Raw genomic sequence first — 14,744 nt, 5'->3', positions numbered from 1 at the left:
AAAACAAGGGTCAGTTTTCACTGTAAAAATGTGATGGGTCCACGTTGCATTTGGGCTTTTCCTGTCGCAGGCACTAGGCCTACCCACACAAATGAGGTACCATTTTTATCAGAAGACTTTGGAGAATGCGGGGAGAGTGGGATTTTGTGGATCCACGCAGATTCAAGAACTTTCCACCACATAAATGTGAGGAAAATGTGTTTTTTTATAAAGTTTGAGGTTTGCAAGGGATTCTGGGTAATAGAACCTGGTGAGAGCCAGACAAGTCACCCCATCCTGGATTCCGCTGGGTGAAATGTATAGGTTTGCTAGCTTTCCCTAGGTGTCGGCAGAGCTAGGGTTCAAAATCTACAGCTAGGCACTTTGCAAAAACAAGGGTCAGTTTTCACTGTAAAAATGTGATGGGTCCACGTTGCATTTGGGCTTTTCCTGTTTTGGGGCCTACCCACACAAATGAGGTACCATTTTTATCAGAAGACTTTTGTAAGGGACCGCAGGGGGAGCCTCAAGGCCCCGGTGGTCCCTGCTGGCCCCCCGCATCTTGCGGGAGCCGGCATTGATTTCATAGACATGCAGTTGCTGGAAAGGCAGCTCTCTGTGTGTTAAACTAATTCTGCTCCGCTTTCAACAAGTGAGAGAGTTTTTAATGCTCTCACTTGTTGAAAGTGGAGCAGTGTTTGCTATGGCTTGGTGGGAGGGGTGCTCTTGCCAAGCCATAAAAAACTGCAATGTCCCGGGATGGGCAACCTGGGTCATTGCTGGAGCCGGTCCTGGCTGGTGGTGGTGTCCAGGGGCCATCTAGGGCTCCATGAGGGGGGCCGTCCGCCTTTGCTGTAATTTGCACCGGGGAGGTGGTGGTCCCCGGGGCCAGGGGTCTGCATCTGACCCTCTGCATATATATAATTTGAGTCTGGGGAGGTGGTGGTCCCAGGGGCTGCAGGAGGGCCTAGCAGCCCCCGGTTTGGTGGTTCAAAAGGCTTTGGGAGGGCCATGCGGACCCCCTTGCATTTGAATGTATTATTTATTGCCCCAGGGAGGTTGCAGTCACTGGGGATGCAGGGGGGCCTAGCGGCCCCCACATGAATACATTATTAGACCCGGGAAGGTGGCAGCCCCCGGGACTGTGGGAAAGGCCATACGAGCCTCCCCCACATTAATTTCAATCAATAGCCCTGGGGAAGTGGCAGTGCCCAGGACTGCAGGGGCCATGCGGGCCCCCACATCAGTTTACATATGTTTTCCCCGGGGAGGTGGCGGTCTCTGGGGAGCCGCATGGGCCCCCCTGCATTAATATAGACCTGCCCCCAGGACCTGGCCCACCCGGGGGCTAATTACTAGTGAAGCATGAGAGCCTTGTAAATACGGCCCCTTTTCACACATCACTTTGTGTGAAAGGGGCGTGCCATGGGTGTTGCTGTGGGTGTTCCCATGCAACACCAATGGATTCTTCCGCATTCCCAGATTCACAACAGTTCCTAAACCTGGGAATGTGTCAGACTCCTATGACTCATCAGGGGAGGTGTAAGGAGGAGCAACTGGGAGAAGTAATTTTATTTCTTCTTGTTTTTCTTCTTTCTATGCAAGCTGCATTCTGTATCACATATGGAAAGAGGAAAACGCTATCAATGATTGCTTTCGTTCAGGAAGGTGTCCCTTCCTGTACAAAAACAATCATCCCCACAATGCAGGCACCCTTGCACTATCATGCAAGGGTGCCTGCATTGGCACATGTCAGCCAATTGTGCGGCAGCACAGGAGAAAAGCACAGGGATGAGTGATATTGTTGTAAATATGATGCATCCCTGTGCTTTTAAATTGACGCAGCTCAGTGCTGCAAAATGGCTTGCGGTGTCGCGTTGCTTCATTTTGTTGTAAATGAGTACCAATGTTATTTATCAGACACAACAGGATGAGTTCTTTAAACCATGTTAAGATCGTGTGGCAGCTCGCTTTCTGTTGGTTTATCACCTCAACCACTGCCATGCTGTCTGACCTAACCACTACAGAGCAATTGCTGAGCAGAACAGATTGTCAATGCTACCACAATTGGAAATAGTACCAAAAATGCCAGGTTCCGCACCAACCCTGCTTGGCACCACTTAACTGGCCATGACGGCATACACCACTGTTACAAGCCTACCCCAGTAATGAGCTGAAGATTTTAAAGTACACGCATGACACAGAGCAGTCCATGGGTATACACCGGTCTAAATAGAAGGTGCCATCAATTTGAAACCCTAACAAGTGGATATCCTCTGGGTGTACAGGCAGCAAGCAGAAGGTGGATTCAATGTCTGCTTTTGCCAGCAGGGCACCCATACCCAACTGTTGCAGCATAACAAGGGCTTGGTCAATGGAGGCGTACGTTACCGAACAAAGCTCTGAGTCAATAGCGTTTTTTACTGATCTCCCCTTCGGGGCATAGAGATTATGTATCAAGCAGGACTGGTCCAGTTTTGCATGCATGGACTGTTGATTTTTGCAAAAGGGAACTATCTCCACCCTGAGCAGAGATCCTGATGCCATATGTGAAGCTATCCCACATCATCAATGCCGTCCTCAGGTTGATGTACTGTTCAGCCATGGGGTCAAGACCTGAATATCAACAAGAGAATGAGCCTTCTGGAAAAGGAAGGGGAATCTCTACTTCTGCTAGCTTTTAACTTTTCCTTTTTTGAAGCACTTGAATTCTGGATGTGATGGCATCCCACAAAAGGAACAATTGTGTTTTACCTTATAGTGCGAGTGGTGGTGAGGGGTGGAGGCAAGCACCAGAGCAGTGCAAAAGGGATTTGAAAAGTAATTTTTTTAGAGGAGCATTACATGACACCCCCACGCAGCTGCTGGCAAAACACCCAAAAACATCACAAAAAAGTTTGGCCTGAAGGAGATGTAGGAATGATTCATTTAGGGTCAAGCGAGGTCCGAGCACTAAAAACCTCTGCAAGTACCAGCCCATTGTTCAGGGAAGTACAGATATAAAGGTGGCCTCCAAAGAAGGACTCCTAATGATGATGCAGGCAAAGAGCACTAAATCCAGAAAGCAATACAAATATGCGGCCAAAGGAGGCCTTGCCATGAACCCCGCTACCGGCCATGCCACAGCTAGCGAGCAACCAAAACGGTGGCCTAAAGCATTCCTGCCAAAGGCCCCGAGCTGAACAGGGCCGCATCGGCGACCCAAAAGTGGAGCCAGGAAAAATGTATGCGGGTCATCTATAAAAAAGGGGAGTACAATCGCGGGTCTACCCCCGAGGCACAGCCTTGGGCGATGAGTGGGTGAGTAGTGAAATTTGAAAAGGCGGAGCCCGATATTACCCACCTTTAAACGGTCCAGGACCCAGACCATGCCTCACGCTGTTCCATACTGCAAGACCCACAATTACCCTGAATCCTGTGATATCTAGGCGCGGCATGCATGCCTCCTGAATCGGTGTACCCTTTGGCCTGCCGCACTGGAAATGCAGACTGCTCCCGCCATGCCACATATAATACACAGCTCGCCCCATTCAGGGTGTGCCTTTGGCAATCCTCACATTCTGTATTTTTCCACATATCGAGCTTGAAAGTTAGCAAAAATAACGCGATATTGTTTGTCATGTAAAAAACAAGATTGCATACAAAGGAGAAGTAAGTGTAGCTATAGACATATATATTGACTTGAAAAACCAAAGGTAAAATCTGAGCTCTATTTGAAGAAGGTAGTGAGATTTTAATTAACTTTTAAAATACCTTAGAAATTCACTGAAAAAGCAGTACAGTTCAAAACCAAAAAAACACTGGAATTCACCAGTTATACATCACTTACTTGAACTGTATAGATTTCAGCAGTCATCAGTGATGTCATTTGTAAAGATATAAGCAGTGCATCAGAGCAGTGCAAGTTATGTCAAATTGTGTCTAAGGTATTATCAAAACAAAAAATGCTCTTCCTATAAAAAACTTCAATTACACAGAGGCAAATGTATACTCATCACCAAAACGTTAACTTCTTTAACGTCTTTGATCTATTTTGTAGTCAACTTTTTCTGCCCAGGTGTGGTTTGAAATTAATCACAAGACTATGATGTGCAGATGGCATGCTCATGTTTCTTCTACGGGGTTATAGCGACCTCTAAACATCATTTATGCCACTGTGGTTGCAACTCCCTTGTCAATTTTTCCAAAACCTAAGGTTTTTGCTTTGAAAAGACAAACAAAAGAAAGGCTGATTATACAGTGTGTAAAAAGTAAGAGTTCTGAATTATAAGTATCTACATTTATTTATTTATCACACCGCCCATCTTGCTGAAGTTTTGCTAAGCGCCATGAGACCTTCCCTGGTGATATGTGCGCTCAACAAGAACATTTGACATTGACATTGACATTGACATTATTGGTGAGCAGCAAACTGAGTACCCACACTTGTTGTATTGAGAAAACCTGTCCTCTAGTTGGAGCAAATAAATTGAGCTGATTTATGCTAGCTATTGGGGCAAATGCCCCTCCTAAATATGCAAACCTTCCCTTTCCCTTTCAAGCAGCGCAGCAAGGTGGCTTGTTGTGTTAAGCTGCGTGAAAGATTGATAAATATCCCCCCCCCCTGTTTTCTAAATCAAGGCCAATGACCTGAGGGCACTTTACGACTCCATTCTCTTTGCAGTTAGAAAAGTACAATATGTTGCACATTATGTCCGACTTACATCTAGACTTTTGTTGTTTTGCAAAGCGAGCTTGTAATATCTGAGTCCAGTAACTTTCACAACTTTTCATACAAATAATGCTTAATTTAATAGACCATTTTAGGAATTCTTTTTTTTTCCCCTTTTTTTTATTGAGCAGAGCATTAAGTACATAATATACATAAGAATTATTCTTTAAAACCATTAATCCATTATCTTATTCATTTCATGGCAAAAAAAATATTTCTAAGCAAATGTGACTATCGCAGCTTGTAACATCGAGAATGCTTTCATCAATATGACAATGTACAAAAACCCTGGAATCAAATACAATAATAAAAGTGCTAATGCGTCTAAAGTGCAACGACAGAGAAAAAGTGCTAGTGCTTCTACGATAAATACTGGTCTGTCTAACCAGGGAAGTCACATAGATCATATCATCCATCAGGAATACTTCCATTAAAATAACAGTGTGCAAAAACCCTAGAATCAGATACAAGAATAAAAGTGCTAGTGTATCTAAAGTGCAACTACAAAGAAAAGTGCTAGTGCTTCAACAATAAATACTGGTTTATCTAACCACGTAAGTCACATAGATCATATCATCCATAACTAGAGTTTTTTCCCTCCTTCTGTTTTTCAAGATTATCAAAAAACTTCCATTTCTTACATAACATTTTTATAGCTCTCACCCGTCTAGCATATGCTTCTTCTAAATGCCGAATCCTTTTCATTTTATGAAACCACTTTAAATATGAAGAAACATCACTAGATTTCCAATTCTGCAGGATTCGGGCTACAGTACAAGAGATAAAAAAGAAAACTTCTTCCGCCTTCGATAACAATATTCTACCCTTGTATAGTCCAAACAAAACTGCCTCAGCCTCGGGCTGAACTCTCTTCCCTATTGCTAATTCTATGTCGGCAAATATAGCTATCAAGAAGATGTCTAACCGTGGACAAGTATAGAAAATATGGTGCCACCCTCCTGCTCCATTGGCCAGACATCGGAAGCATTTGTTTTCAACTTTCGGATACCTTTTTTGCATAGCTTCCGGAGTCAAATAGGAGAGCCAACGTGATAAAAAGGCCATCCTTTTAAAATTGGCCGCGCGCAAGGATTTGCTTCCTAAATAGGATATAGCTTCCCAATCCTTACGAGATAGGATACATTGTGTCTCACCATCTATTTTGCCCAAATGGGCCTCTATCAGAGGGGCATGCCCCTGGTGATGTAGCAATCGATACCAGTTCCCTACCCCTTTTACTTTGGCCCCATAGAGTGCCACCAGAAGATCATTGGGGATATCAACAATTCCATTACATTTTTTTAAAAATGAACAATTTTCAGATATTTAGGGTTTTCTGCCCTAGTGATTACCTATTCCCAAGTAATCATCCTATTCTGGATGCAGAAATGTCTTAGCTCCTGTAGTCCACAATCTTCCCAATTTTTTTAATGGTTTTCCTGGAATTGGAGGCCAAGACTAGTGCATTCTCTTAATCCGTCGAATAAAGTTGATAAAGTGTTCCAAAAAAACCTGTGGGATCAAATCCCCATTAACCACTTCGAGACCAGTCTGAGGGTCAAGCACCTTAGTTATTATAGCTGCTTCTTGTTTTTTCCTAGTGGCATTAGCCAGACCTTTGCCTACTAACTGGCTATCCTCATAAACCTTTTGTTGATACATTTTTGAGGTGGAAATCTCTTCTAGAGTGAAAAAGTCCCTCAGATCTGATCTAGTCCATTCGAGTTGGTTAGGACGTTGCTGGAGCTGGAGAGCGTATTCTATTTCGGCTGCAGTTTGCAGCTCCGCTATTTTGAGCCTCCGAACGTTTGACCGAGCAGTCATATAGGCAATTATTTGCCCACGAGCTGCCGCCTTGAACCCACCCCACACCAAAAAAGGATCTGCCGTGTTTTCATTGATTTAAAAAAATTCCAAGATCCATGCCTCAAAATTTTTCACCCAGTCCTGATCATGGAGGAGGAGACAGTCCAGCTGCCACCTGGGCCGTTCTCTACTCTCCCCTTTAAACCTAAATTCAAGCCCTACAAAAGCGTGATCAGAGAAGGTATTACACCCAAAGTCTATGTCCATGATCTGAAGGGATCTGGATGTAAAAAAATAGTCAATTTGAGATGCCGTTCTAAAACGATGTGAATAGCAGGTAAAAAAGATTTTATCAGGATTCCTATCTCACCAGGGATCTATTAGTTGATACTCTAGCTTAATGGCCTCCACCATTTTTTTTGTATTGGGTTTTAATTGTTTTTTATTTTTGTTTGAGGTGTCCTTCGTTAAATCCTGAATATAATTAAAATCACCTCCTATGATGAACTGTCCAGGGGCTCCTCTCATAAGCTCATTAATTTTAACCTGACTGGAGGGATCATCCGAAACCGGGCCATAGTAGGATATAAAATTCAAAATCTTTCTGTTTAACTTCATTACCACCCAGATCCATCTCCCGTAAGGGTCCCTATGAATTTGAAACGGTTCCCATGGTATTTTTCTAGAGAAGTAAATAGCAACCATTTTAGGAATTCTTTTTAAAGAAAGGTTTTAACAACGCTTTTCACCAGCGGTAGAGAGGGTTTGATTTTTGGTATTACGTTAAGATGCGCTGTAAATTGTCATTGGACCTGAGGCATTGCTGCCAAGGTTTCAGATTGCTTATGTGTGAGATTTTCATCATTTCTGTGTAATTATAAGTGGCATTCAATGACTATAAGTGACACTTTCTAACGAGCAAAATCAAGCAATGAAGACGAGGGAAACACAGAAATATTAGAAATTACACCCATTTGAACAACGAAAAACCCTTAGACGATCTTAAAGCCTCCTATTTTCTTATGCGCACAGTCATAGTTTCCAAGTTTTGAGATTGTTTATGTGTAACATTTCAATGGTTTCAATGTACTTATGAGTGACATTCAGCTGCCAAATGTGTGACACTTTCTCGCCATTAAAACATGGAATGAAGTGAATTGAAAAAGCTAAATATCATAAAGTACAACATTTTGAACAATGAGAAGCTCTAAACATATCTTGAAACTAATGGAAAACTCCTGAAATGAAGATTTAACCTACATCCTCTTTCTAAGATGACCATACTGTAAAACAATTGCGGCTAAGCCTTTCACGTCAATGAAGACACACTAGGAGGAAGTTCACAGGGGGCTGTGAGACACTTGCTTAGCCTGACAAGACATCAATCGTGCATCAACACTGTGCAGCAGGCACAAAGCAAGTTTTAGAGGACAGTGCGTCTAAAATATGAGATTAAGAAAAGCATGCCTCTGGTTCTCAGTACAATATAGCTAAATATTTGAATGGCGGCATAGTGGGTCAATGTAGGCTGAAGATCTGCAGACGCTCACTTGTGTCTGCCAGCCAGACTGGAAAAGAAACACCCGCCCACTCCACTCCAGGGCAGGACAGGAACAGAAAATAAACCCTGGAAGCCGACTAAAAGTGCCCCCCATTCAGGAAATCAGACAACTAAAATTGGTCCACTTAGTGTTTTGCAATGTATAGAAGACTGCACGCATCCAAGATTGCTGCAGGTAATCTTTGTTATATTATCGGGGAAATCAACAGTAAAACCTGACGCACTAGCCCACAAACAGCGGAAAGAAATCAGCCCACACACTGACTGGTCATATGATCTATCCTTCTGGCCCTGGCAGATTGTGTCTCAAGGGAAAAGAAAGCTGCTGCCCACCAACTCCGCTATATAGGTGATTTACAAGATAGAGACTCCTACATTTAAGCTCTGGCACGGTTTGGGAATTATATGAGGGAAATCAACACAAAACATTGTGCTGCACACCAGACATAATAGGTCCTAAAACAACAAAAGAAAGTCAACTCACACAAGGACTTGTGACAGTGACATTTATATTTTGGGAAAGGTCTGCACTCGCAACAGGCACAGCAAAAAAACGAGAGCTGTTGAACGCCATCTCTTCTGGCCACATAATTCTTTTTCAACGTAGCAACTCCTTGAAGTTAACCCTCCAGGCAAAGTTTGTTAATATCGAGGACGTCAACAGTAAATCACTGCACACAGGACCTAATATGCCATCAAACATCAAAAACATATTAGCCCACATATTACCTTCCCTCCAAGCTTCTTTTTTTTCGGCATGGCAAGGAAAATGAAACCTGCTGCCCACTGCTTCAGTATCTCCGGGAGCCAATCAGCTACACTGCGTGGTCATAGTAGAGTAGCAAGGCCCCACCCCCGATCCACATGGGGGCATTTCTGATTCCTCTTGATTTTATATTCCATTCCTGGTGCTGACAGACCACGTGGTATACTGGAGCGGGTGGCCGACTTGGCTAGCTGATTGAAGCCCCTGGCCAGCCCACGCAGCCCCAATTTACTATTTAGGCCTCATTGTGTGTCATAATTGAAATTCATTCCCTGCAGCTTGCACCCAGAGTAATCACAGACTGACAAAAAGAAAACAAGGAAGGCTCTATCTCACAGTGCGCTCTCTGCTGGCAGCACAGCGCACTCGCTGCCACTATGCTCATAGCTCTGCAGCTCCTCGTGGTCACGCGCTCCTGGGGTGGTCCCTGGGCACTATAAGATGTGTGACTAATGCATTTTAGTGTGGTGATGCGGACAGTAGCATTAAAATGCAGGGAGAGGTGTGGCGCAGTGGCCAGGGCGGTTGGCTCTGTAGCGCGGGGCTCACGGTTCGATCGCCTGCAATGGAGGCAGATCATCTCAGCATCGTTTGAGTCTGGGTAATAGTTCACTTAAGCTCCCCGGTGGTCCCTAGCACCTTCAGACCCTTACGGGGGATTCGTTTGTGCTTTACAAATACCAGGTGAGTCTAACACCTGATGCATGATACTTGGCAGGGGCTACTGCTGTGTCTGACATTATCAGTAAAGTTGTAATAATAATTTATCATTCAAGGAAAATGTCTCAGATATTTGCATAACTATCAAAACGTCAGCTCTCATTGTAAATAAGATTCCTTTGTTCAAATAGAATTCGGAAGCGTTTTGAGACATGGGCAAAGTGGGCAATTTCCAAGGAGTCCAGGACCCCAACTTCTAAGGGTCCCCCTCAGTCTCACCTCTATGGAGTTCTGTATGCAAAACTCTCTTCTCTCTGCCTCTCTCTACATCTGTCTTTTTATAAGGGCCAGTTTAAGGATTTTCAGGACCTGGTAAAGTCATATTTCTCTCTTTTATCTTTTTTAATAAACATTTTATTATTAGTTGTAACTTACTGGCAATCCTACCGGTGCCTTTTCATCATTATACGGACAAGACATTTTTCAACTGTTTTTGGGTGACTGCAAGTTTGAATGACGTTATACAGTCCTACATAGCAGAAAATATGTAATACAATTAAAAAGCTGTTCCCAACAGGAGCCAAAAAACATATGTCTTGCCCTGGTCCAAAATGTCCTTAAAACGACACTAACTGAAGTGCACATGGGCAAGGGCACATGGGCAAGTGTTTTATGTAGAAATATAGCATCAATCGCCTGTTTTGGAAGCAAAAGCAGAAGTAAGGTATGTTTCTTAAATCCTGAAAAGAAGAAGTTCCGGCCCATGTAAATGAGTTTGGGGTAAATTTAGATGTGAAAGGAAATGACTCAGTGCTACTTTGTCTGTAACAAGTTAAACAAGTAAATTAGGTCATTGCAGAAGGGCGCAAGCATTTTACCGTGGTTGCAAAAAGGCGTGGTGATAGAATGGCCTCTAATTGACACGACTCCAGACAAACATAACTGATATTTTTGCACAGATATTTCTCGTGCAGCCTACTTGTTTCTTCATGATCTGATTAAGTGTGTTCTGAAAACACAAAATAATGAATTATGTAAATGCTCGGTAATATTAACATCTAAATGAGGCTGTAGGTGTAATAGATTATTGACAGGGCCACTGGAATTATGCGGCAGGAGAGGGCCAAATTATTTGGCAGGTTTGAGTAAATTGTGCAGCAAGAAAAGTCAAATTCTTCAGCATAATGTGACACATTTTGTAATAGTATTACTTCATTATTTCATAATTTTTAAACTTGGTAATACTCTCTGTGCACTGGCTGCACATTAGTACCAGTTTAACATCCAAATATAGCAATAGGCAACAGAAAGGTGAACAATCCAGCTTTGCCAAGGGCCTTCCACTGCGCGGCAACACGTTTTGTTGCATTTTTAGTAACTTTTGAACTGTTGGAACTAGAAACAAATATTTTTGTAATTAAAATCCACAGATTATGTTGCAGATGCTGGATTATGTGGCAAATGCAGCAAATCTATAATTATGTGAAAATCGCAGTGTCCACACAATCGCATAATTCCAGTGGCCCTGATTTGGATTACCAGAACCAGCAAAATGTGAGGAAGACATTCACTACAACATAATCACTTATATGGATAGGACTACAATCAATACATCACCAAATTTGCATGTATCAAATAAATCAAATAGAACTCCGTAATAGGTGCAAACATTTTAAAGGATAACAACACTCAAACAACAACCACAAGAAAATGTAATTGGACCCAAAACATGCTGACTGTTCCAATTCCAACTTCAACAAATTTCGGCAAATTTCACCCTGCTGGGCGACCTGAATCTGCATCTAGACGATCCGCTTGACTCAGCAGCCAACAGTTTTCGATCGAACCTCCAGGCCATCGACCTGCTCCAGAAAGGTTTTCAATCGACGCACACCAAGGGGCATCTCCTAGATCACATCTATAGTAATCTAGATAGCCTAACTGTCGAGGTACCCATACCACTGCCCTGGACCGATCAGTTCTTAGTACCCTTTACATGGTCCACATGCACCCCCCCACTCTACAAAATCACAATAAACACTGGGGAAGAAAATGGCTCTCGCTCCCGCTCCCCAAGTGGAAACTGGATCTCACCGAACACCCACCCCCGAAGGTGACTAACCCCAACACAGCCACTGTCAACTTTGACAACTGGATTTCTAGTACCCTTGACCAAGTCCTCCCGAAGGAATCCCTGCACTCGATAAAGAGATCCAAAGTCGCCCCCTGGTACTCCCCCGCCCTTAGAACTATGAAACAATCCTGCCGCAAACTAGAGAGAGCCTGGAGACAAGAACACTCACAACCGAAGAAAGCTGAGTACAGAGCCGCAATAAAGCTCTACAAAAATGAAATAAAATCTGTACAAGCCCAATTTTATGAATCCAAAATTAACCTAGCTGTAAATTCCCCTAAAGAAATTTTTAAAATAGCCAAATCTCTAATTCCCCCCCCCCCCTGAGTGTCTGTCATCTGACGGCGTGCAAACCCGTTGTAACAACCTAGCCACTTTCTTCTCCCAGAAGATCCAGGCCATTTATTCCTCATTCACCACTGGTAGTGGTGACACGGAGTCTACCACCACAATAGATTCTGACCTCCCTGTTCCCTGCTCGCTGGACAAATTCCCCCTCCTAGATTCCATCACATTAGACAGAATGATCCCTAAAGTCACATCGGGATCTCCCAATGACCCAGCGACTCCGCAGACTCTTACTAAGGTCATTGATGCCATTCGCCCGGTCATCCTGGATGGCCTTAATGCCTCCATCACCTCTAACTCCGTCCCAGCTCCTTGGAAGTATGCGATGGTTAAAGCCCTCCTGAAAAAGCCCACCTTAGACCAGAACAACTTGGCCAACTTTGCCCTATTTCCCTACTTCCCTGGATGAGCAAACTGCTTGAGAGGCACATCAATAACATCCTAGTAGATTATTTAGAATCTAATAATCTGCTATGTGCCTCTCAGACGGGGTTCCGCCCTCAGCACGGAACCGAAACTGCCCTCTTAGCAGTGACGGAAGAAACTAGAGCTGTGCTGGACCGGGGAGGAAAAGCAGCCATCACACTACTCGACCTCAGTGCCACGTTCGACACGGTTAACCATGCCACACTATTACATCGTCTGAAAGGCATGGGCGTGTCGGGCGCGGCCCTGGAATGGCTGACCTCCTTCCTGGATGAGTGATTCTTCCAGGTGTTCGAGGGTGAGGTAGTCTCCCCCAAGCAACCACTTAGCTGTGGGATTCCCCAGGGCTCCTCCCTAAGCCCCACACTTTTTAATGCCTATATGCGACCTCTAACAGAGATAGTCCAGCCCTTAGGTGTGCGTATTGTCACCTACGCGGATGACACCCAACTGGTGGTCTCCCTGGACCACACTGAGGGGTCGTCCAACACCTTGGGCCCCTGTCTAGAAGCTGTCGCTAAGTGGATGCAATCCTCCTGTCTCAAACTTAACGGGGAGAAGACGGAGATTATGCTACTGGGCAACTCTCCACCGACCACTCTGGCCTCCATCTGGCCCACATGTCTCTGCGCTCCCCCCCACCCAAACCTCAGATAAAGAGCCTTGGAATTTGGCTCATTAAAGCGCTAGACTTTACGGTCCAGGCCACCAAAACGGCCTCCACGTGTGTCGGGCTAATGAAAATGCTCCGCAAAGTGCTCCCTCTGCTTCCTTTCCAGGCGAGGAGAATCATGGTTCAGGCCCTGATACACTCCCGCCTGGATTATGGAAATGCTTTATACCTAGGAGCCCCGGCAGCAGTGACCACCAGGCTCCAAGTCACGCAATACTGTACCGCCCGATTACTGTTCAACATCCCCCGTTGGCAGTCAACCAAGAAAGCCCTAAAGAACTACACTGGCTCCCAGTGGCTGCTAGAGCACAGTTTAAGGCCATGTGCATCGTGATCAAATCCTTCCACCGAACAGGCCCTTCCATCCTGTTCCCCTTAGTCGTGCCCTATGCACCGTCCAGAGCCCTCCGCTCCGGTTCACTACATCTAGCAACCACAACTAAAATCAACAAAGCCCGATGGGGCGGCCGTTCTTTCTCCCACACCGCCGCGAGGCTTTGGAATTCCCTCCCCCTAGCTCTTAGAGAGAATAATAACCGGATGGCATTCAGAAAAGCTTTGAAAACTCATCTGTTCGCAAAAGCGTGTTAATCCACCCTGTAGCCCGCCACAGTAATCAGTCAAAGCGCATCGAGGCCTCCGGGTAGTTACGCGCTATACAAATATAATTTTTCATTTCATTTTTCATTTCATTTCAACAAATACTCCATATGTGATTTCTGATCCTTAATAATCTGTATGCCTTTGACTTCAGCTAGTTTTAGTTGCTGGTTAATGCATTTAAACAATCATTGTTCATTAACATGCTGGAATCCTACATTTTTGATGCAGCTTTGAAGAAGAAATAACAAAGTCTATGGGTGCGGCTTACAAAAAAGTCACTTTTCATTGTTGATTTGAGACACTGTGTGTGCAGGTGTGTGCGTGTGTGTGTGTTATTATAAAAGAGCAAATGGGTGAATGCAAGACTGAGTTAAGGGGTGGATAAATGAAGGCTTATATCAATGTACCCAATCACTCCCCATTCATGCACATTGTTGCTAATCCTTGCACTCATGCATCAGTTCATCCACCCAATGACTCATTCTTGCATGTACTATTCAATTAGCCACAATAAAATACACAAACTCTCCAATCACTGAAGAGGCACTTTCACTTATATGCCATTGCCAATACTTTTTTTTATCATTAATGTTTTCTCTGTTGTACAGAATGACCACTGTGGATTTTCCCTTTCTGAAAATGAGAATATAATGCATACAAACTTACTTTCACATTTTCAAACTTACTTTTGAATTTTCAATCATGTACCTGGATTTGATCACAAGAGGTTAATTGTTTGCCAGATACAACAGGTACAACAAGCATATCTAGGCACCACCAGTGGCAATGACCTAAGGGAAAGTTTTGACTACCTTGTCATTTTTGACCTAATTCATGAAAAGAATATTGAAAATGATTCAATATGTGACATAGTATGCAATTACCGTTTCACTTTAAGACAAGGTTTATTTAGTACGTGACTTTAAATCAGGTTTCAGAACCCATTGTGGCATGAAGACCATTCTTAAATTTCAAGGAAGAACTACTTATCTCCCACAACCAGGATTGTCACTGACTGTTGATCGTATTTGACCACTCTGATGCCTTTGTCACCATGCCCACCCACTATTCATGTTG

Source organism: Triturus cristatus, chromosome 2_2, assembly GCF_964204655.1.
Source record: "Triturus cristatus chromosome 2_2, aTriCri1.1, whole genome shotgun sequence".
NCBI classification, from domain to species: Eukaryota; Metazoa; Chordata; class Amphibia; order Caudata; family Salamandridae; genus Triturus; species Triturus cristatus.
Note: the sequence above shows the minus strand (reverse complement) of the source record.